Raw genomic sequence first — 25,163 nt, forward strand, 5'->3', positions numbered from 1 at the left:
TCCCTCTCATTGGAATTCAGAGAGCGATCTTCTTCTCACAGCTTATACAGGGATCGGGGAAAATGACTGAAAAACTGTGCATGTAAGGTAGTTTCTGATATGCAAATGTGCAGAGCTGTTCTGTCCTTTCCAAAGGACAGTCTTGTCCTCCCTCAGATTGAGCCTGAGGAAAGAGAGGAGCGTGCCGAATGTAATTAGGACGTCGGTATGAATTTGTTTAATCGTCTATCCCACAGGAGGCCTAGAGTAAGAGGAACAGTATATAAACAATCTGGCAAAAAAGAAAGGAATGATATGCTTTTTTGTAGCTTCTTTACTTTTCCAACAGCTTCTGGACAGAGCCATGAATGATGAGGGTTTATCATCCAAAAATTGTGGCTGCTTAAGGATATCTTTGAGAAAGATAGTATCTGTTTCCAAAAATCCTCATTATTCTTGTCCAGTTTCCAAGTGCTGGAAAGAGGCAGGGAAATAGAGAGGGGCAGAGGAGTGGGGGAAGGAGAGCTCTCTCACAAGCAGAAAAATGCCTGACCAGTTTGCTTCTTGAGTCGGGGGCTCTGTTGCCTTTGGGGAGTGAAGGAGGAAAGGAGGATGAGCCGAGCATGCCCTGGGCATCTGGAAAAGAACGACAAAATCTGGAAGGACCTGGGTCTTTACTGACACACCGCCCTCCTTCTGGGATTCTTCTCTGATTTCTCGGATGGGCCAAATTTGACTGGGGTCACCTCGTGTGCATGGGAAGAACACCATAGACTGCTGGCCTCATCAGGACGGCCTCGGGGGATTTACTCAGCTCCCACAGGAGGGCAGGGCTGGTTCTTATGAACCAAGGTCTCTCTGGAGTGGAAACTGGGTGCTGCATTTTCAAGGACTCATCAGATGACTCACCAAAGGAGAGCCAGGAAGGGATTGCACCCGTGTGCATAAACACAGCTGCACAGCTCTGTCTGCGCTGGAGCAGAAGGAAGAGGAGTCCTGCAGAAGAAAATAAGGGGAAAGGCGGGAGAGTCAGCCACCGACAGGTCATTTTCATGGGAGTCTTGAACCACAACGTGAAGGGAACAGTTGAGTCTCCCACCGTACTAAAGACTTTTGGTTACTTATTGCCGTTGGCAGATCAGTCTTTTTGATTGGGTCCACGAGCAAGGACACATCAGTGGCTTGCTAGAGGACAGAGTGATAAATCAGGAGGAGACAGAAGGGGAAGATGGAAAGGATACAGCAGTGGGCCTGGTTTGATCTCTGACTGATGCTATCATTTGGGAAAAAGCACCAGGTCAGCCCAAGTTTTGTCAGCTACAGTGGGCCACAGACTCACGTCTTGCCAGCAACCTAGAATACTCTCCAAGTGGGGTTCCATAAATTCTTCTAAAGGTGGGATGGCACAAATCTCATATCATGGAGCCCAATACCTGGTTTCCATATTCTATTTGTCAACTCACTGACCATTCAGTACCTCAGGTAAGCCTGACATCGCTTACCCTCAGAGTCAAGTTCCTTCCTTTTTTTTTTTTTTTTTATTGAGATTTTATTTATTTATTTGACAGAGAGAAAGAGAGACAGTGAGAGAGGGAACACAAGCAGGGGGAGTGGGAGAGGGAGAAGCAGGCTTCCTGCTGAGCAGGGAGCCCGACGCAGGGCTCGATCCCAGGACCATGGGATCATGACCTGAGCTAAAGGCAGAACCTTAACAACTGAGCCACACAGGTGGCCCAATAGTCTGGTTCCTGAATCCAATACCCTGGGATAGGCTATCCCACATCGTCCTGCTCTTGTGACATGCCTTTTAGATCCTAGTTTCTCATTTATAGCTCAGTATCTACTCTCTGTCTAGTCTATTTCCCTTTTGGAAATCTTGGCTATATCTCGAAGGCCTCCTCTTGGAGTCATCAATAACCCTGGGGGCAGGGGGTTGAGGGGAAGAAACATGACAACTTTTTCAGTGGTTACTTTATAAACAGAGCCAAGAGTGGAGGACAATTAATCAGTCTTTTCGTGTCTCCAGTTACGGGTTTTGCTTTCTTTTTTCCTCAGTGTTGACTCCCAACATTGTATGAGAAAAGCCTTTAGTGATGATGAAGTTAGCGGACTGCCTTCGGTGTCAAAGACTGCCTTCGGTGGGCAGTAGTGGCAAGATTATCACGACACAAGTACCCAGCCAATGGGAAATGGTACTGAGTATCTTTTGGACCAGGCAAAATTGAACGAATATCCCATCAAAGGAGAGCCAATTCATAGGTTCGACAACCGAGTGTAGACCTCAGAAAGAAATGGACCACTGCAGCTATATGACTTGAAAGAAGAGACACAATAAAGCTTGCCAATTGCTTTAACTCAAGAAAAAGACTAATTATGGGGTCTTATGATGCCCACTACTGTGTGCAGGGACTTCGGCTCACTCCTGCCCCCATAAAGCAGGAAGGTCACATTTTTCTAGTAGGACCTGGGAATTGTGTCCCAGGTTCCCAGGTTCTCTTCTTACAGACGGTTGACCAGCCTTTCCTCACAGCCTGGGAGCTGGGGTGGGGGCACAGGGGTGCAGGGCAAGGTGCGGCCTGAAGACCACTGATAAGGTGACCGTCTTACGTGCAAACTGGGGTACTTCTGAGAGTGCGAACGCATACTAATCAGGAAGACACCAGGACCGCCAGTATATCGGGATAGGATATCAGATACAGAAAATGGGGGTGGAGTCAGAACGGACAGAATGAGAATAAGTAGGAAGATCAGCTTGAGTATCAAGGCTACTGCCCGAGCCTACTGCCACCTCAAGTTGCCAAGGATAAATCTGTCAGATGCTTCTGGAGGCTGGGAAAGAGACAGGGGTGGTCACCCCAGGATCCGTGTCTCATTCTTGTACAGTAATGGAACTTCCACGTAGGCCCATATCAGCTCAAGTTGGTAATTTTTGTGTGCTATTTTTCCTACCAGCTCTCTCGCAGCTAGCTTTGGCCAAATGACTGCATTTTACCTGGAGGGAAGTTAGTGAAATCATGTGTGCTGAGCCTGGTTGGTGTGCCTAAAAGGGATGGAACATACACTCCCCTTTCCCTTGCACTGTTTCTTCAGAGTGGAAGGAAGGCAAGTTGGAGTAAGCTGGAGGTCTTAGACCAGGACGAGATGGCATAAGCCCGGGTCCCTAAGACCCCGACATCGGAGCCCTGGACAATGAGTGGTCTCTGTCCAGCAGCTGAATGTGTCTCCTGACTGACCCAGGGGGCCTTCACTTTGGTCTCCTCGCTGGAGGCAGACTCCTGACCTAGCTCCTTCCCTTCCATGGTGACTGGGCTACATGAGAGGAGTCGGCCAATTCCAATTCATTAGCCAACACAAAGCACACGTCGCTAGAGATTGCTACATTCTGATCATTTCGTGAGTTGTACCCTAGATTTTTAAATCCTAGGGGGTACCTGGGTGGCTCAGTCGGTTAAGTGGCTCAGGTTATGATCCCGGGTCCTGGGATGGAGCCCCAGATCCGGTTCCTTGTTCCGCGGGAAGCCTGCTTCTCCCCTGCCTGCCGTTCCCCCTGCTTGTGCTTGCTCTCTGGCTCTCTGGCTCTCTCTGTCAAACAAATAAATAAAATCTTAAAACAAAACAAAACAAAAATAGATTTTTAAAACCTAAAAAAATAATAATAATAAAGGGTCATTTGTGGCCACAAAGAGTCTTTCTCTCACAGCTAGCAAAGGATTGTTCTCCTTCTGAAGTTTTAAGGTTCCTGACATAGGGAGTGTCCAAAACAGAGGGCTACTTCAGGATCACCCTGGCCTTCCTCTCAGAGCGTACTTACCTGAAATAAAAGATTAATAATAAATACATCTGGCTAATTTACTTACATGGACTTCCTGTGAATAGCTAGCTTTCGGTGTGCATCGCGATGGTCTTTGTAGTTTTAAGACCACAGCGCTTAACAGACAAGAAAGAAGAAAGGCCCATGGCAGCCGAGGGTACGGACACGCCTCCTTCCTGTGAGGCTGTCAGCGGAGACAATGGCCACGGCCAGAGCGGCACTTGCTAGCTCCCAAATCTGACTTGCATCTGGAGGAGACAGCAGAGCCAAGTCCAGGTGGCCTGAACAATAGCTCTGCCTCTAGCTCCCGGTAAAGCCCGTCTCCCCGCACAGGCCTATATTATCCCCTCAAAGGAAGAGGCTGGTTTATCAGGGTCAAGTCTACCCATGGGGTGACGTAAGCTTGAAGACAAAAAGGCCGTGGTGGAAGAAGTCCGCTGCCTCCCACCTCCTGATGGAGCACCCGGGAGGGACTACGATGGGAAGCTCCCCGAGACGCAAGAGGGATCACACCTGCTCTGTGGACCCCTTCACGTCCCATGAGCTCTGGCCCAGCTCCTGGGCCTCTCATCCAGAGCCTGTCTCTGGTCTCTCTCTCCATCAGTGTGTCCCCCCTGGCCCGTGTAGCTGCAGATCGCCTCCACCGTGGAAGGAAGGAAGACGCTCCCACAGGTGGGCTTCCTCTTGGAAGGGGTGTTGGGACCAGTGAAAGGAAGAGTGAGCTCTTCAGAGGGAAGCCTGACAACCTGAGCACCATTTCTGGAGGAATTTTATCAGTCTGTTGGCAAAATGGGAGCAGTGTTCATCTACCCACCCAACCCAAGTGATCCCACTTGACAAGCGAAAAGGGCCAAGTGGAGACAAGGGAGCCCACGCACAGCTCCCTGGCTCCCTGTCTGTGTTAGTTCAGTGAAGGGGGAACCTGATCCTCTCTGGGGAAGGCCCAGTGTTTGGCCAAGTCCTAAATTTCTCAAATGACACAGTGGATGTTCACTTATAGGTAACGTAACATCACATAATTTCTTCTAAACTGTCTAAAGTATCGAGATTATTTAACCTAGCACAAAAGCTCGGGGCAACTGGGAAAGTGAGGAGAGCAGGCGGTAGAGTCAAGATGTTCAAGCCTCACTCAGGCCAAACTTGGCCCAGACGCAGCCCAGACCGAGCCCTGCTGAACGAAGTCATGCAGAAGCTGGATAAAGCTGCAACTGCATCCCACACAAACAGCAAGCGCGCTCTTGAGCTCCAGAAAGAAAGGGCGACCTGGAACTCCGAAGAGGTGCCAGGATGCAGGACCGGGCGAGAAATACGGCCGCATGCCACGTTGCTACTTGAAGAGGGACGCTGTTCTCTGCCCCAGAGTCCACTCAGTCGGGGAGCCCACACTGGCTTCAGCAGAATGAGTCCCAGCCCACGTGTATGCTGTCCTTCGTGAGCTGGACCTTGTGGAGCACTGAGACCACAGAAACTGCTCGACTTAAAATGTTTGAGCCCAGTTTGAAAACGCGTGGATAATTCTTCTCCTTTTTGATTCTTACTGGTTTTACGTTCTGTCATTAACTAAATTGTAAACTGTGGGGCTCTTACAATACAGCAATAATAAATATCCTCATTTACCCACCTGACTAGGGTACAGTGAAATATTCCAGCTAACTGTCCGGAGAGTCAAAGCTGACACGTACGCCCATGAGAATATTTAAAGGACTGTTTCCAATACAATCTCAATGGCTTGTATTTATTTGATTATCGTATCACGTACAGTGTGTTGGCCTAATCTCGTGGTACTTGGTGTGGTATTTTAAGTAGTTTCTGTTTGGGAATGATTTTTGTTTTGTTCTTTGTTTTAAGCTTGGAGAGAAGGGGAGACCTATTTTTATTTTTAAGCAATTAGGATTTAAGCAATCATCAGGGGAAAAGATCACCTGCACCTTACAGTTTGGAACCTTCCCCGAGATGCTTGAATCAGATATAAAAGAGTAAGTAAGGAAATAAGGAATAAATACTGCTAAGTCTGTGGGGCGGGGGGAGTTGTACCCCAGTCTATACATATGGCTTTATATGGCCTGTGTAACTTGATATGTTAAAGTGGGGGGGAGAGGAAATTAGCTCTCATATCAGAACAAAGGTCAAAAGAAATAGAATTAAATTGGAAACATACATGTGAGTGGTGTCTTGGGGAAAAAGAGAATTTCCTCTTTGGAAAAAGCTAATAGACCCCACTCTACTTTACCTTGAATACTCACACATCTGTGTAAGCTACTTCCACAACTGGGGCAGGGGAAATCAATATAAGTCAGGGACTTCCTTATTAAAGAAAAAAATCCCAAATAGAAAGTATATTTTCAGAGGCATTTAGGGAGACCATTAAAAAAGATGAAATGAAGATATTAGGCTATTAATTGCCAGACTGTATGATCATTCACACACACACACACACACACACACACACACACACACACACTAATTACCATCATTCAAATATAAATACTCAAGATACGTAAATGGTATATAAATGTCTGGGAGTTCACAGAGGTTCGAAGCAGATAAAGCGTGCAGTACAACATTTCTGGCAGCTAACGTAAGTAAAGTGACTGAGGTCTCTAATTGCACCAGCCATTAGCAGTTGGGAAATGAGGAGAAATACACTCCAACTGTGGTTCTCAGGCCAGACTCGGTATGAGAATTTCTTAGGTTAAAGGGTTAGGTTAAATAATTTCTTAGGTTAAAATCAAAGCGTAGAGAGGGTAGTTGAAGCCACTTGGCCACTGCAATGCGAAATCCCCCCCATTCTTCCAAACACTGCAGGGGAGTCTGTGCCCCTGTTACTGAGAGGTTCTTGTTCTCTAGCAAGAAAGAACTCAAGGACAGAACAGTGCGGTGAGGTACACGGCTCAGCTTTGCTCAAAGTGAGAGCACACTCAGGTTGGGACAGCAGGCGGGCTGGAGAAGGCACCTGTGTGTGTAGGCGTGTGCATGTGTGTGTGTCGGGGAGGGGGGAAGGTCAGGGTTGTCTTTTTTTGTGCATGCACAGGTCTTGGGACTTAGTGAGGGTGGATCCTAACTGAGGTTGCTTCCAATACCCAACGGTCTCCTCCTCCAGGTCAGGAGGGGGAGTTTTCGTCCTGGTATGGTCCCTGGTGGGGGCGGGTTGGGGGGGGGGAGTGGAGGTCAAAACCACAACGCAAACGAACTTGCCGGAGCTGAGCCCAGTCACCTTCTGCCCCACAGCAGTTACTGTTGCACCGTGCGGTAAGCCTAGGGCAGGGGGCACCTGCACGGGGCCCGAGGCGTTACCTCCCTGACTCCCTTCCTGCCTCTTTTGGACGCCCCCACAAAACATGTAGTTAGCCGTGCCACTCCCCTGGAAGGGGTGGCAAAAATGAAGAAAGAAACGAAAGAAAAAAAAAAAAAACCTATGTGTGTGTGCGTGAGGGAAGAGGCAGAGAGAAAGGGATGACCTAGGGAAGATTATCGGGACTGGACAATGAACAGAACCTCCCCACTACCCCCCACCCCGCATGTTCACACAAGCGCATGCACGCGCGCACACACACACACACACACACACGCATGTGCCAACACACACACCCCTCCACATGTTCCTACTTGTTCTTGTTGTTACTGTCTCTCTTGATTCTTGGGTGTAGTAACCGGGGGCGGAGGGGGAGGGGGGAGACTTCCTGGGAAAAAAAGGAGATGAGCCTGATTTCCCAGTCTGTTCTGTTTGTACGTATCTATCCACAGTCTCTACCAAGACACTGCGTTGGAAGTTCCCAGGATGGCTCAGGGCTGATAGGTCATTAAGTCAACAAAGTTCCCTGGGACGGGCGCCCACAGTCTCCTCCGTCGCCCATACTGGTTCAGGTGTGTTTCCTCCTGTCTGCCCTGGATGGTCACAGCAAGGGTGCAGCACCCACCACAGTAAAATGTTTGACGTTAGAAGCTGTCGACCACCAGCCGTCACGTGCCCACGGATAAAGTCAGCAAGCGAACACCTTCTCACCATCAGGACATCAAAACACATAACACATATGTTCCCATTTCCCGACTCTGCTTAGAGGGTGCCAAGACCCTCGACACTAGGCTTACGTCCTTTCTTTTTTTCCTTTTAAGATTTACTTTTTTATTTTAGAGAGAAAGAGAGAGAGAGTGTGAGCAGTGGGGAAGGGGCAGAGGGAAAGAGAGCATCTCTAGCAGACTTTCCACTGAGCGCACAGCCCCACAGGGGCTTAATCCCAGGAACCTGAGATCATGACCCAAGACAAAACCAAGATAAGATCCGGACCGACTGTGTTCCCAGGTGCCCCAAAGCTTCTGTCTCTCTAAAGTGACTGACTACAGCAGGGTTTTTCAGCAGTGGCCTCGTTCTGGGCCCTTTTCCACTACAATTTTTCATCGTCTCCAAAGTTAGGATCAATGCATTCTAAATTTCTCATGACAGCCCCGAATCTAAAACTGTAAATGGAAATTATTACAGTACCTCCCCCATACCATTTAATGTGGGGGAAAGAAAAGATACCCAGCCACCAAAGTAGATTATGATTTAAGAACTGAAGTCCTTTACGTGAGTAGGAATGACCCTAAACCCTGTTACACATTTTAGTATAAATTTAGTGGAAAGGCTTAGATTTGCAGAATATTAAATACATCTTTATAACCTTGATACTTTAAAAGAACTATTTTGTAGCAGGTCTCTCTTTGAGGTTTGTCTGATTTTTTTTTTCCATGAATAGACTGGAGTCACAGATTTGGGGGAGATCTTTCTTTCTCTCTGCGGTTAAGATCTTTCCTAACCACAAAGGTTAAGCGCCTTCCTCAGTGCTTTATACCATGGATACCACTCACCTTGATCACCTGGTTAAAGGGACACATTATGGGTGTGCGTCACACACACACATACATGTAAATTTGTGTCTACATATACACACATGCATGTATACAGCACTACGAATGTCTAGAGGTGTATGCTGGATTTCTCCACTGAAAATTTCCTATTTTCCATACTGTCCATCTCCTTGAGGAAAGACTATCTACATATATGATTTGAGTTTTTCTGTAAGGAAAATTTGCCTTTTTCCTCTTATTTATTTATGCCTTCATTCATTTACCTCATTATGGGCTCATGGATGCTTATTTAATTCTTTGGGTTGTAATCTAGCTCATTACTCATTTTGAAAAAAACACTTTTTTATGTTTGATTTGTCTAAGTTGGAATCTGAATAAAGTATCCTTTGCATTTGATTATACCTAAATCCTTTAAAAATATATATAGAAAACCTCCTCTTAAAGTTCAGTGGACTTCTTAAGAAATTGGGTAAATTGACCTATAGAAAATCCCTTATTCTAGATTTGACTGACCGCTTGCTTATGTTGAACAAGTTCCTCTGTGACCCCAGATTTCCCGCATGCTGGAAATCAATTCTAAAGTCTTGATTAGATGCAAGTGAATTTATTTTCCAAAACTGTTTCTTGGGTTGTGCGGAGTACTTCCTACTGTGTCATATAGGAGGCTACATCGTGTCTGGAATGCCTCAGCTTTAACAATGTTAACAATGACTGGCAGATTCACGTGATGGCAGTTTCCTCGTTTCTCTTTAAAGATTGAGGGTTTACGGGGCGCCTGAGTGACTCAGTGGGTTAAAGCCTCTGCCTTCATAGGTCACGTTCCCAGGGTCCTGGGATCGAGCCCCGCATAGGGCTCTCTGCTCAGCAGAGAGCCTGCTTCCCCTTCTCTTTGCCTGCCTCTCTGCCTACTTGTGATCTCTGTCTGTCAAATAAATAAATAAAATCTTTAAAAAAAAAATAGAGATCGAGGGTTTTGGAGGGGAGAGGGATGGGGGATGGGTGAGCCTGGTGGTGGGCACGGATTGCATACTGTGTGTGATGCATAAACAATGAATCTTGGAACACTGAAAAAAAATTGCAAAAAAAAAAATGAAGATCGCTGTCAAGCTTTAACCCTTGATTTTTGCCCTCCACTGCCATCGCCATGATATATCTTTCATTACCAATCATGAAATGGTGGTTTTTCTATTAATCAGTTAAATTCTTCTTAATATAAGAATTACCCCTCATACACTAGGTCTAATTTGGTTACCCTGAAATATTTCAATTACCCTGAAATAATTCATATAGGAAAAAGAAGACAAAGGGTTAATCCATTTCCCTTTAATTATCAAACATCAGAATAATTAATGAGTGCTTAGTTAACCTTAACTGGTGATCAAGAATCTTGTTTTGTTTCTCCTACTCCTTAAAAAAATTGGTGCACACTGGTTGTTTAAAATACATTCCATGTTTTTAAATCATTTGAAGACATCATATTTTTGAAGCAAAAATTTCCCACCCTTGACCTGTGGGAGTGTCTCAAGTTGGCTCCCCGTGTCTCTTCAGCATGACCATGTGTGACCTTCTGTGCTTTCTGGCTCAAGAAGACATCCCACAATCATTTACATTCCCTGTCCCTGACCGGGGATCAGCTATTTCTAGAAGGAGGCCTTATTCCTGTTAGTGGCAAATGGTATTTAAAAATGATATCTGGATATTAGAGATGACCATTGCCACTAGACTGGCATGGCTTCTAGACCTTTGCACAGAGCTGGGAAACATGCATTTCATTAAAATTGAAGGTAGGATGAACTCACAGTGATATTTACAAATCATATTTGAGATTCCAAAGTGTTTACTTAATATATTTGGTTTTCTATTCACAACCTTTTCTTTTATCCTGAAAATATTGGTGGCAACAACCACGACATAATTATGTATCCTTTATCTTACAATATACTGTAAAATGGGCTCAAAATGATTAAATTATATCACTCTTTACAGTTTCCTTATGCCCTCATCTCCCAGATTTGAAATACTACACATTCTTTATTTTGTCAAGAATTCTTCAAAATCGATGTTCATAGATTAAGGAAATATTCTGGATGTGATTTAGAGTGTGAATTAAGGTTAATATGGCCTAAGACTGCATTGAGTTGTCCTAGCTCCCATTCAATTTATGAGAAAAAAAAAGCCCAGAACTTTTAGCCTACACAAAAGCTATTTCCAAAGTTGTCCATCCATCAGTGGAACCACCGAGTACATGCATCACCGGCCCCAACTTAGGCAGCTTTGAGTTCTGTATCACGGATAAACAACTCACGTGTCCAAATTCCCTAGGAGTCGGTAAAAATCTTTAAGAACAAGAACAATATTTTATTCTCGTTTTGAATCCCCAGATCCTAATTCACTGCTGGACATTTATTAGACACTCTATAAATATGTCTTTAAGGAACGAAAATAAATCAGGGTACATATTATGATTAAACTCAGTAACTCATATTTATCCCTCCTACATTTATCTTCATGGCTTAATTTTGAATGTTAAATTAATTGCCTTACATCCTTAGGTATTTTTCTAAGTTATTTTTCATCACTAACTTGCTCTTTTGTTCTTCCTTTCACTGTAAAACATTCATATTTTACAATATATACTTAGGGCCCTTTAGACAGCAACCACTGTTTGAGGGACTGAAGGTCACGCTTTCCCGGGGGCTCGTTCAGGAGCAGAGAGAGACAGTCAAGAAGGAAACAAACAACAGAAAAGTATCGGTTACCGATAAGTCCTTGGAAGGAAACCAGTTTACCTCGATTGGCTTGTTTCCACGTTGTTCTAGAACAAGCATTCTCTGTTTAAAAGGAAACGTCTATTGTCACCCATGCCACTGTGGTTTACCTCCTTTCCATCTTTCTGCTGCTCTCTAAGCCTATCGTGCCCTTCCCTTTTCTGTAGTTCCACATGAAACAACTTAGGTTTCGGACTTGGAAGAGGGAGTTTCAGTTTCATTTTCACCAGAGACGAGCAATGTGACTTCCTGCAAGAGTGTGAGCCCATCCGTAAAGCAGGGATCCAGCACCCACTTCTTCCCGGGGACGCTGGCTCAGCAGGCCCCTACTGTATGGAGAGCGTCCGTCACAACACCTGGCACTCAGTTGGGGCTCCTTATACGCAGCCCCCTTTCTTCCTTCACCCCTGCCATTCTGCAAGGCCCAGGGCAGTTTTAAATCCCTCCTCTTCTTCGGAATCCCTGTCCTAACACTCCTCGTCTCCCCTACGGCTAGTGGATTCTCCACTCTCCTCCGCTACCATATATTTTTTCTTGTGCTTATGCTTTTGTCCCCCCGCCAATCATAAGCCTTTTGAAAGCAGATCCTTCCACACCGCGACCCTCCTTGTGTTCTCCAAAACCCTGGCACAGTGCTCCCGAAGGAAGCGGCTTGTGCTACTACAGAGAGCTGGCCCGGGGACAGGGAAGACCGATATTTTCTTCCAGCCTCATCTCATCGCTCCGGCAAGTAGGCAGGCTCATTATTCATCAGATGACGATGCTATGACTTGCCTGCCTTCCCACTCACAAGGTGGCTGTAAGGACACAGTGTAAAAAGTACAAAAGGAAACATCTGGCCTAGCACTTGCTTCCGGGGCTGTATAAAATAATAACGCTAATCTAAGTCTAACCATCAACACGACACGTTCAGCTCTCACTAGCTGCCGGACATCTGCCGAGCGATCTGCACCCGGCTTCTGAGAGGCAGCCCGGCATGAGGAGGAACCAGGTTCAGTTGCCAGGCTACCTGGGTTTGAACTCTGGCTCTGCCACTTACTTCCTGTATCACCTTGGGAGAGTCATTTAACCTTTCTGTGTCTTGGTTTTCTCATCTGTAAAATGGACTTAACGATATCACCTCCTGCACAGGAACGTCCTATTACATTAATAAGCAATTGAAACGTGCCTGCTATATAAGTGCTCATTAAACACTACATCACTTAACCCGCAGGCCAATGTTTACGTTATTATTATCCCCATTTCATAGTTAAAACAACTGACACCGAGTCCAGGGGGACGCACTTCTGTTATGTGTGGTGACGCCCAGTGTGGGGTGAGGATCGGGGCAACATTCGGCAATGTCTGGACATACTTTTGGTTGTCACAGTTGGGGAGTGCTGCTGGCCTCCCGTGGGGAAAAGTGAGCAACGTCACCCAACCTACCAGAAGGCAAGGGGCAACCCCTACAACAAAGACTTAGCTGGCCCCAAACGTTACTAGGATTTCCAGATTAAAAAGAAAGTCACCTGAGTCTGTGTCCTTCTAAGATGAACTGGAGTCTCTGGTAGATGAGAGGTCTCACTTTTGTGGGGGCTGGGAACAGAAAGGTTCTGGACAGGCGTTTTGTGGCGGTCAGCTCACTGACCGGGAAAGCTGGGACGAGTGCCCGTGGGTTTGGGAGTTCGTAATAAACCCAACCGACTTAATTTTCAGTTTAGCAAATTCCCCATGTCAGTGTTTAATTCTCCTCCTTCATTCTTTTTTTGTTCTGGCTTTACTAAGATACTGACATGTAACACGTTGTAAGTTTAAAACGTACAATGTGATTATATATATATAATATATATATATATGGTTAGTTAATACATCTGTCACCTCACATAGTTATCTATCTAGTAATATGTGAGAGTATTTAAAATCTATTCTCTTAGCAACTTTCAAATATATAATACTGGGCTGTTAACTGTAGTCACCAAGCTGCACATTAGATCCCCAGACCTTGGTTATTTTATAACTAAAAGTTTGTACCCTTTGATTAACATCTTTCTTTTTTTTTTTTTAACTTAATTTATTTATTTGACACACAGAGATAGAGCACAAGCAGGCAGAGAGAGAAGGGGAAGCAGGCTCCCCGCTGAGCAGAGAGCCCGGTGCGGGGCTCGATCCCAGGACCCTGAGATCATGACCTGAACCGAAGGCAGAGGCTTAACCCACTGAGCCACCCAGGCGCCCTAGAGTGGGATTTCTTAAGGTGTTTATGAGTCTCAACATGCCTGTGCTTCTAAGAGATAAGAAACTAATGGAAAAAAGGAAAATATTTGTTAACCCAGTATCCGAGGGCACACTTAATAACGTGCTAGACATGCTAAGTGGAAAGGTGCTGAAGAGAGGAGAGGGAAGTAGAGATAAAGGGAAACATCATGACCGCAGCCAGGGCCTGTGACTTGTCTGACACTAGTTTGCCAAGGGCTCTGTGCCAGCCACGTGTTTACTGACTGTATCTGCAAGACAGATTCCATCCTTGCTTACAAGGTGGGATTCTTTTTAGGTAAGACTCCTCAGTTCCACTTAAGGGGTGTCTCAGCTTGCCTGTATCCGTACAGGCATCTGCTTTCTTATTCACTGACCAGGTAACGCATGGCTCAATGGCTCCTGACCATTTGTCCACTCACCCTCAGGCTCCCATCCACCTGCCACAGAGCATGCGGACCTGCTCTCTTCGTTCCCCCTTACTTTGTCCCTACAAAGTTCTTCCAGTCCTCTGCTTCAGGACTGGCCGTATCTTAATCTTGGTTTGAAGTCTTGATGAGAGGGTAGCAATTCAGTCCTACAGAAATAATTGGAAAGACTTCATTCTGAACTCCCCAAGGAAATACAAGGCAAAGACCTTTACTTTGGTAATGGACAGTACGCCCTTGCAGTTCATGACGGTTCCCGGAGAGATACTACAAGAGCTTCCCTCTAGCTTCCTCTCTATTCACAGGTTGTAGGTATGTTTTTAAGTCATTTCTCTTCCAAAACGCACCCACCCTCCACCCCTAAAATAAACAGCATAAGTTTTTGGATAATAATGGAACCAATATGCCATCTCTTCTGCACAAACTAAGGGTTATTCATTTCCCTACTTTTTGGTTTTCTGTTGGTTTGCTGTAATTGTTTTAATTTTACAATTAGAAGTCTTAGAAATGTTTCTCATGCACTTCATTGTACCAGATCCAACACTTTGCCTCAGGAAGCCTACCAAATACTCATGGCAACGGGTAACAGGGCACAAAATAGAGTGCTCAAGAACATGTCTTTCCATGACTCGAAACACGCTGTCCTCTAGTTTTCCAGAGGCCACAGCCCACATTTCCTAAGCTGGCACGCACTCCACCTCTCCGGCCACAGCTCTCATCCCATCTCACTCAGCTCTCCATGCTCCGGTCACACTGGGCTTCTAAGAGAACCCACGCACTCTCATTTCAAGGGCCATGTATTTAATTGATGGGAAAGCCCAGACATCTTGCTCCCAACCTTGCCAGGGGGAAGCAGTGTGTAAAACATGTAGGTCAAAATTTAATCTAATATTCTCTAAACGTACAGCTCCTGCCTCCCCTCTTTCGTCCTTTCCCTTATTCATTCATATCTCTTTTTTTTCCCCCAATAGAAACATTGAGTAACTACTGCCAATCACTCTTCCTTCCCTTGGGCATATAGAACTCTACGGCTCACATGGACTTGAGACTCTGGTGGGAAAGGGGTGGCAATCAGAAGTAAAAAGTAAGTGAAACGTTTGCAGACACTGGTAAGAGCTATAAGGAAAAAGAAAAAATGATAATGGGAGAAGGAAGGTAGCAAAGACAGGAAGGCTACCTGATTCAGTGATGAGTTACAGTCATGCTAACGACAGGAAAGACAAACACCAGGCTTACCTGGCAGTAGGAGAAGAAAACCACAAGCAGAGAAGATAAGTGCAAAGTTCTCAAGGCAGCAAGAGGCATGGGGTGTTTGGGGGAAAAATACACAGGGAAACTGTTTATGTCATTGAACAAGAATGAAAGGAAGTCAACGTTTAGGCAGGGATTTGGTCATATACGTCCTCAAATAGTGGAAAAACCACACGGATATTATTCTAAATGTGTAAGAATCTAGTGGAGCGTTTCATTCAGTGTCAAGTGCCCAGAAGGAAGAGTTAATTCGCAGTGGCTCCTCAGAGAAGAGCTTGTAAAACTGTCCGATGGGTGTCTGTAATCATGATGTAAGTTTTATTCTTGAGGATATTTACATGCATTTTCATAGAATCTTTGCACTCAAAGTCATTGTGTTAAGGAGGAGAAAGTACAATGAATGAGCTTCAGGAGTGAAGAAAGAGAAAGTCTTATGCACCTGTTAAAATTCTGGCCATCCTGATCACTGTTAGGGCAATGGAATGCAGTGGGAGAGGAGCAGACACGTATGTTTTCAGGTTATTTCAGTGATCCATATGGGAGACGACCAGCACTGGGATGAGCAGAGTAGCAGTGGGCATCGGAGAACTGGTACACAGTATATAGTTTGGTAGTAGAGTCACCAGGATATGCTGGTGGAACGGATCTGGACATGAAGTAGAGGGTGGGGAAAAGAGTGGGATCCAGGAGCACCTCTAAGTTTTCAGCTTGGCAAATGAGTGGCTAATAGTGTCATTTATGAAGGAAGCAGAAACATAAGAGAAAGTCAGTGAAGATGGTTGAGTTTATCAAAAAGTTTGGATGCATTAAATTCAAGATGCCTATCCCCTATCTAAGAGTAAAGGTTAAGAAGAGGGTTGATTACATAAACCTGGACATCAGAAGAACCAGAGACATAAAGTTGGGAGCTATCAGTTTAATGCCATGGGACTGGATGAGGTCAGTAAGGTAGGAAAAATAAAGGGGGTCTGGAGCAAAGCACCAGGATGACTTCCATATACTGAGAAGTGGAGACACCACTGAACTCTAGACTCAAATAACTCACCTCAGTCAATGGACGGTGCTAGTTTCGTCCTCACAGTCCATGGAAGAGGACTGAAGAACAGGGACAGCACGAAATCTAAGTCCACACGGCTCCTCCGTGGTAGAAAGAAAACTCAAGCCTGCTCCCAGAGTTCATCCTTGGGTTCATTCAGATGTAGTGATTCTTAAACAAGCCGTCTTCTCCATCTGACACTGAAAACATAGAGGTCTATGAAAATCCTGTTATTTGTGACTCTGGATCGCCCACACTGTTCCTTAGGATTATGTCCTTACTCCACTCTAGGTTCACAGCAAGCAAAGCCAAAAGAGCCCTCTGCCCACTTCTTCTCCTTTCTCTGTGGATGCATGTGGGGCTTTGGGGGATCATTTCGCAAAAAGTCAAGGGAAGACTAAGTCAGAAGAGAAGTGGTACTTGAGATCCTCCAGCCGGAAGCTCCCCTCCTGATGATCCCCAGCATCCCGGGAGACCGCCCTCTGTCCTGAGCCCTGGCTCTCCTCCCACCCCCAACACCACCCCGGCAGACCTCACCTCGTGCTGCCCTGTCCCCTAGCCGCTGCATAACGGCGGGGAAGGAAAGCAACAGTAACACCAATGACAACAATTAAAGCCTCTCCTTCATCGCTGACTTGAGGTAAAAACCCAGATTTTAATAATAACATCATATTGAGGAAAAAAAAAAAAAGTCAAACCAGTGTCTGTATGTGTGTGTGCTGTAGGGAGAAGGGAGGGAGGTACCGATGCAAAACATAGGTCAGGGAGGAGACAGACAATTCCTAGGAACCACGGACCACATTTAAGGGCCAGTCTGACAATTCCAAGAATGGAGGCAGGTCAGCAGAGCCTCATTGGCCCTCTTTCCTTCTAGTCTTCAGCAAAGACTCACATGAGCGCATCTCTGCTTCCTGGCTAGATCTTACAATCAGGTGACTTTCCCCACAAGGGAGTCCAAGTTCGTCTGACCACAATCCATCTCTGTAAACAAGATGTTGGGCAAATGTGTAACTCTTCCGAGCTAAGAGGTCTTCTTACAGAGTGTTCTCTCTTTCAGGAGAAAGAGTGCCTCCTCTGTGATGTTTTCTATGGAAGAATAGAGCATGGGATCCAACAAGACAGACAGTCTACCAGATACCACAACTTAATGCCGTGACTTGTAACCCTCTTGCAGAAATGCTTGATGGAAGCAGAGTCGGCATCCACAGAACTCACTGGCAAACCCAAACTTTGTTCTCATGACAGACTGCTGGAGCTGTGCAGAATGGAGGCTGGAAGGGTGAGATGATCAATGCGTGGAATGGGGGAGGGGAGGTTACGATGAAGGTGGTAGTTCCCTAGATTTAAAAAAAATATATCTCAAGGGTGAAAATATCTTTTTCAGGGATGTCTTGAGGCACTATATGTGTTAAAAAATAATTACCGATAGGGATTTTCATTGTATTAGGAAAAACAGATATGCAATAATGAAATAAGTAGTAATTCTGGAATACATTATATACAGATGCTAAAAATATTTATTTTCAGACAAAGAGACCATAAGAATAATACCCTAGAAGGCACAAAAAAACTTATGATCAGTGTAGACTGAAGTAGACAGAGAATGTCTTTAATGTCCAAAAAATTTGAGATGGATTTTGAATATTAGATAAAGTTGAGCTAAATGGGAGAAAAGGGAAATATGCCAGTCCATTCCACAAAAATCACTGAATAAAAAGCTTACATGTGCTCTCAATCACTACTCTGGGGTTTGATTCTTTTAATCATACCTTTGGTTAGAGTCCATTGTCCATCCCCTCTACTGCTTCTTAGAAATTCCTCCAACTATCTGTTAGCAGGAGACAGTAATGAATAGTTCTGGCAAAAATTAGCCACTAAACAAACAGCTGTCTTATCTTTGATAGAGGGACTGTGACCCTCTCTGTGAGAAGCAGCACACCATACACTGAACCTACCTTTGCTCTGCAGATTTATTCGACATTAGAGAATGGGGAGCCACACTTGTCTGGCTCTCCACCTGTAACAGAGTCTGACCACGTCCCAGGCCTGAGGAGCCCCGCATGACATCACTGGGATGAGAGGAGCACCTGTGCACGTGGAGAAGCGTCTCCTAGCTGGGGGCAGAGCCCCTTCCCCGCGTAGCGCACAGATACCTCCACAATCCCTGTGTTGAACCTAATGACCAACCAGCTTCGTAACTGCAGGCTATTCATTAAAATTCTCTCGAACACCTTTCTTAAACTTTAAAACGAAGAAAAAGCTGGTATCTATAACCCATAACTCCTTTGAGTGATGTATGTACACACACATACACATGCATGCACATAATCCAGACATAGATGTGTGTGTGCATGTGTCTATATATTTCAGCCACAACACCACCATTATTAGTGTAGTATTTTACTATTATTAAACCAAAAATTGCTTCCTTTATTTAGACAGTAGACACACACACACACACACACACACACACACACACACACACACTTTGTTCCAGAATGAGATGATATGGTGGGAGCTGGACAAGCGGTGCTCCCAGGAGGCCCTGATGTCAGAGAGGACACAACCTCTGGCAGAATTGTGGTAACACTGGGATACGCGGTGTGTCGGGCGTAGAACACCCTCACCCCTCTCTCCTACCACTCTCCAATCTTCTCCGGTCTCCTGCTAGTGTCTTCTTTCGGTCAAACACAATTTAAACTTTGTTGATAAGAAAGCCCATGAGTTTGATTCATAAACCAACCAAACAGGGATGAGAGCAGGGGATTGATCTAGGAACGGCCAGTGAAAAAGAACGAGCACGGGAGAGACAGCAGGGAGGACAGAGGAGCAGGAAGTGCTAAGAAGGATGAGATGATGTGTTTGGAACTCCGGAGCTGATCTGACTCTTGCGACTTCCAGGGAACTGGTGAACTGCAGTCAATTTCCATCAATTTCAGCGGTGAGTGCCCTGCTAGTGACTGATCCCTCATCCCTCCTCCAGGCCCAGGGCCGGCAGCAGCCTGCATTTATGGGCCACTTGATGGACCCAGAGTGGGCAATAAGGCCCTTGTCCTCCAATGTCAGGGCTCTGTGTTCTCACTGTGTATTGCTGTGTTGGATCACCAACTGGTGGGCGGGAAAGCTGGATGCCATTGCTTTAATCCCAATAGGACGGAAGCAACGTCCAGAAAATTTAAAGGAGCTGCACTGCACCTGTTCAGCTGTTGTTTTGTTTGGACGTTCAAAATCAACCACAAATACGGAAACATTTAGGAAGGCACTACTTGTGCCCAGACTCAAAAAATACCCGAGGAGACCTTAAGCTTCCACCTTCGGCAGATCTCTGGCGTAGAGATAAGCTAAGCAAGAATGACGGCACCAACAACAGAAATGGCCACAAGACCTGGGGTTGGGAGGAAAATCTGATTTCCAGAGTTCAAGCATTATAAAATTCAAATATCCAGTTTTAAACAAACAAACAAAAAAAAAAATCGCAAGGTCCATGAAGGAATAGAGAAGCATGAGCCATTCAAAGGAAGAGAACGAATGTAAAGACACCATCCCTGAGGAATTCCAGGTAGCAGACTTATTAGACAATGACTTTAAACAACTTAAAGATGCTCGAAAAGCCAAAGTAGGACATGGGCAAAGACGGGAACAAGGTATATGAGCAAAATGAGAGTATCAATGAGAAATCATGAAAGGGAGCCAAAAAGAAATTCTGAAGGTGAAAAGTGTGATAACTGAAGAGGATAAGAAAATCAGAGAGAATATTAGTGAAACCAAAATTGTGTTCTTCAAACAGAGCGACAAAATGGAGAAACACTTAGTAAAATGGACAAAGAAGGAGAAAAAGAAGTTTCAAATAACTAAAATCCTAAGTTAAAGTGGGGGCACTTCTTTTATCCTTATAGAGATGAAAAGGATTAGAAGAGGGTGTACATGGTATACATGAACACTTGTACACCAACAAACTGAATAACAGACAAAACAGACAAATTCTCAGAAACACACAACCTAGTAAGACTGAATTGTGAAGACAGAGAGATTCAGAATGAACCTACACTATTAAAGAGAATGATTCAGCAAAAAATCCCGGCACAACGAAGAAAAGTCCTGGACCAGAGGTTTTCACTGGTGAATTCCACCAAACATTAAAAAAAAAAAAATAGTAACACCGATCCTTTTCAAACTCTTCAAAAAATGTTGAAGAGTAGGTGGCACCTTCTAACTTATTCTGAGGCTAGAATTAAAAAGCTAGATAAGGACACTGTTAAGAGAAGAAAATTACAGACCAATATCCCTTGTGAATACAGGTGCAAATATCTCCAACAAAATACTACTAAATCATGTCTAACAGCATATTAAAAGGATTATTCACCTCAATAAGTGGGATTTATCACAAGAATGTAAGGGTGTTTCAACATAAAAAAAAAAAATCAACCAGTGTAATATATCATTTTAATAGAGTGGAGAAAAAAATATGATAATCTCAATTGATACAGAAAGGAACATATGACAAAATCCAACACTCTTTCATAATAAAAGCTCACAGGAAAGTAAGAACAGAGGGAAAACTTCTCAGCATGATAAAGGGTATTCATGAAAAATCCACAGGTAACATCTCAATGATGAAAGACAGAAAACCTTTCCACTGACATTAGGGACAATACAAGGGTACTTACACTAATGCTATTCAACATACTGGAAATTGTAGCCAGAGCTATTATATAAGAAAATTGAATAGAAGACATCTGACCTGTAAATAAAGAGGTAAAATGATCTCCACTCACAGATGAAAACCCAAAGAATTCACAAGAAATCTATTAGAACTAATAAATGTATTCCACAAAGTTGCAGGGTATGAGACTAATGCAGGAAAAAAAAAAATCCAGTTTTGTTTCTGCACAGCAGCAATGAACATCTGAAGAGAAAATTAGGAAAGCAAGTTCATTTATCATCCAAAATAATTAAATATTTAGGAATAAATCTATCAAAGGATGTGAAAGACTAGCATGCTGAAAACTACAAAACACCGCTGAAGAAATTAAGGAATATCTAAATAAATGGAAATACAGTTCACTTTCATGGAGAAGAAGACAATATTTTTAAATGTTGATACCACACAAAGTCATCCACAGTTGTAATACAACCCCTATCAGAATCCCAAGAGTCTTTTTATTATATTTATTTATTTTGCAGAAATGGAAAAGCTGATTCTCAAAATGACATGAAATTACAAGAGGCAAGGCTCTGAATAAACAAAGTAATCATTTAAAAAAAAAGTAAAAAGAAGAGTTAGAGGACTCATACTTCTCAATTTTGAAGTGTAGTAATTAAAACAATATGCTAGTTTGGCATAAGGACAGACATATAGATCAACGGACTAGAATAAAGCACCTAGAAATAAATTCCTGCATGTATGATTAATTGCTTTTCAACATGGGCACCAAGATTATTTAAAGGGTGAAGGACAATTTTTTCGACAGGTGGTGCTGGGAAAACTGGATATCCATATGCAAAAGAATAAAGTTGCATCCTTAGCTTATACCATATACAAAACTAACTCAAAATGAATCAAAGATACACATTTGAGAGCTGAAATTATAAAACTCTTGGAAAAAAGAAAACATTAGAGAAATCGCCACAACATTGGGTTTGAAAACAACTTTCTGGATATGTCACCAAGATAACAGGCAATAAAAGAAAAAAAATAGATAAACTGGACTTTGTGAAAATTATGAACATTTATACCTCACAGAATATGATTAAGAAATGTAAGGTAATCTACAGAACAGGAGAATATTTGGCAAACCTTATACCTCATGATGGAATAATATCCAGAATACATAAAGCACATCTAAAAGTCAATAACAACAACCAATATACAATCCAATCTATAAGTGGGTAAAGGACTTGGATAGTCATTTCTCCAAAGAAAATATACAAATGGTGAACAAGCCCATGAAAAGATGCTCACATCCTTAGTCCATAAGGAAGTCAGATTGGAAGAGTAAGATGTCATGTCACACCTTTGGGGGGTAGGGGTTGGATATATTAAAACACACACACACACAACGTAACACACACACAACGTAACAGATGCTGATGATTATGTGGAGAAACTGGAAATCTGAGCATTGCTGGTGGGAATATAAAATTGTGCAACGATTGTGGAGAACAGTTTTGTGGTTTCTCAGAATTTGTTACTACCCTATGATTCACCACTTCCATCCCGAAGAATATATCCAAAAGAACTGAGAGCAGTGATTTGAACAGGTATCTGTACACCAGTGTTCACAGCAGCATTAGCTGCTAAAAGGTGGAAACAATCTAGATGTCCAAAACCAAGTGAATGCATAAAGAAAAGCTAGCATATACGTAAAGTGGAATATTTTTCAGCCACAAAAAGGAATGGAATTTTTGACATATGCTACAGCACGAATGGATCTTGAAAACACATTTAATGAAACAAGCCAGGCACAAAAGGATGGGTACCATGTGATTCTCCTAGAATGGCAGATTCCTAGAGAAAGAAAGCAGATTCCCAGGGGCCAGGACAATAGCGTAAGGAGTTACTGTTTAATGGGTACAGGGTTTATGTTGGGAATGATGCAAGTTTTGAAGACAGATCATGACGGTGACTATACAACACTGTGAATATACTTAATGCTGCTGAATTGTACACTTACGAGCAGTTAATGTAACAAACACTGGGCCAGGCACTTTCCATTTACTCTATTGCTCAAAGCATGGCTGGGAGAAAGTGTAGGTATTCTGATCTGATGTTTAAAGATTTACTCTCTTTCAGGCCATGGATTGGGTGCTATGGACATCTGCACCCACCCACAGAACAAGTCCTCAGACAGCACATTCTTGGTGTTCCCATTTCCTGGTGCCCTAGACGGAGTCTATGAGACTAGGCACAGTAATGAAAAACCAGATGTGCTACTTTATGATACCATCTTCTGGGTGTTCGACAACCACAACTTCTCCCACTGAAGGATAAACCCAAGGTCACCATCATCCAGGCCGTAGAGGTGATGAGTGCAGATGGGGTCTGGAGCTCAGGGAGGTATGTTCATGCAGGCTGAAGGCAGTACTGGGGTTCACATGAACCTACGGCTCACTTTAGTGCAATTGTACCAAATAGATGTCTTTGGGAAGAGAATTCAGAGGATGGCAAAACAGAGACGTATCCAGCTTCAACACAGACGTCATCCACTTTCAGTAAACCATAAGTGACCATGATGGCGTAAACTCTAAATTATCCTTTTATAGAATCATTAAAACTGTGGCATGAAGAGGGCTTTAATTCCAACAATTTCTAATCAAAATTTGATGACCCCGACCTGAGAAGTATTTTACACGATAATCAGAGATCGACATTTAATACAAAGCTAAGTAAGTGAAAAAATCTAGACCCAGATGTCTACATATCACAGGACTCCACAGGCATCAGAAAAATGGAAAAAGAATAGGGACAAAACCAGGTCCATGACGGTCCGAGGTAGAGGATGGGAGGGTCGTTCTACACCTTGATCGCAGTGGTGGTTACATGACTGTATATATTTTTCAAACCTATTTAAACTGTACACCTACAGAGCGTGAATTTTACTGCATGTACATTATGCCTCAATAAGCCACGTTGTTATGACCTTGCTTTCTCCCATAAATATTTTACTTCAAACTTTAATTATGCCCATGGGGGAAGAGCTCACAAGGAAGAAGCGACCATGAGAAAAAGGGGGTAGGAAGATTGTTTCAGAATCTTGGGTCTGCGGTTGAACGAAGCACATACTCCCTTCCCTGAATTTGCATGGCTGTTCCTTTCCTATCAATAAACTGGAAATCGCTCCCTTTACTTAGGAATAGTCAATAGTTCTCGGCATCGTTACTGCCCCGGTGAATGGGCATCTTCTGGGTACAGTGGCTGCTGTTCACTGATAGCCTGTTAGATGTGAGGAAAGTGGTGTCAGGGCTTTACTGCGTGTGTGTGTGTGTGTGTGTGTGTGTACAGTTAACTAGAACACCTTCGTGAAGGGACACCCAATCTCTTCAGTTGCCCAAGACGGCTGAGATGGCTTTAGCGGTGAAGAGCAGGACAGCGTCCCCTCGGCACGCGCTGGAGCGCTGTGGGTGGGTGACTGCCCAGCAGCCTCAGGAGACAGCTCCGCATGGTCTCCAGATGACCGGCAGGATGGTGGAGGCCACAGATCCACGTGGGAAAAGATTTCACTACTTCCTACTCCTCAACCCCGCACTGATGTCTTCCCCGTATAAGCAAGGACTTGTGTGACCGAGGCCTGCGCGCCTACGTGATTTGGCCCAATATCCCAGAAAGCACACAGGCTGGGCTTCTTGGAAGACAATTTTAAAGGGAGGGAGGCCTGTCCAGGTTCCTGCAGGCTTCTTTTCTAGCTTTGCTGTGGATTCCCAGTAGGCCCTGCTGCTCTGCCCCCCGCCAGCCACACGCCAGCCTGCCGTGTCCTCCTGGCTCCTGATCACTCCACAGAGCAGTACGGGCTTACGGAGTCTACTGTGCACAAGGGATCGCTTCTGCTGCTCGGGAGAGACTGCGTTTTCTGGTTTGGAAAACAAGAAATCTAGATATGAAATATTGGTAAAAAATCATCAAATAATTAGTAGTAGCATCTGGTAAAGTGAGATTACAACTAAGGGGGTGGAAAGAGTTTTAGAGGATCAATTCTAAAAACAATCCTATTTAAGACGATGTAAGATATATATATATATATACATATATATATACACATACATATATACATACATATATGTGTATATATATACATATACATATATACATAACATAT

General features: G+C 44.0%; 1 long non-coding RNA gene across 1 annotated transcript in view; it reads right to left on the reverse strand.

Moving 5' to 3' along the window:
• Positions 1-304: 304 nt before the first annotated feature.
• The window catches only part of LOC308351308, a 35,399-nt gene continuing 10,540 nt past the window's right edge, over positions 305-25,163 (reverse strand). The window contains exons 2-3 of the long non-coding RNA XR_013967574.1: positions 16,360-16,550; positions 305-975 (exon numbers count right to left, since the gene is read on the reverse strand). This is a non-coding gene — a long non-coding RNA (uncharacterized lncRNA). The remainder of the gene's footprint in view (positions 976-16,359; positions 16,551-25,163) is intronic.

This window comes from Martes martes (genome assembly GCF_963455335.1).
Source record: "Martes martes genome assembly, chromosome: 10".
NCBI lineage: Eukaryota > Metazoa > Chordata > Mammalia > Carnivora > Mustelidae > Martes > Martes martes.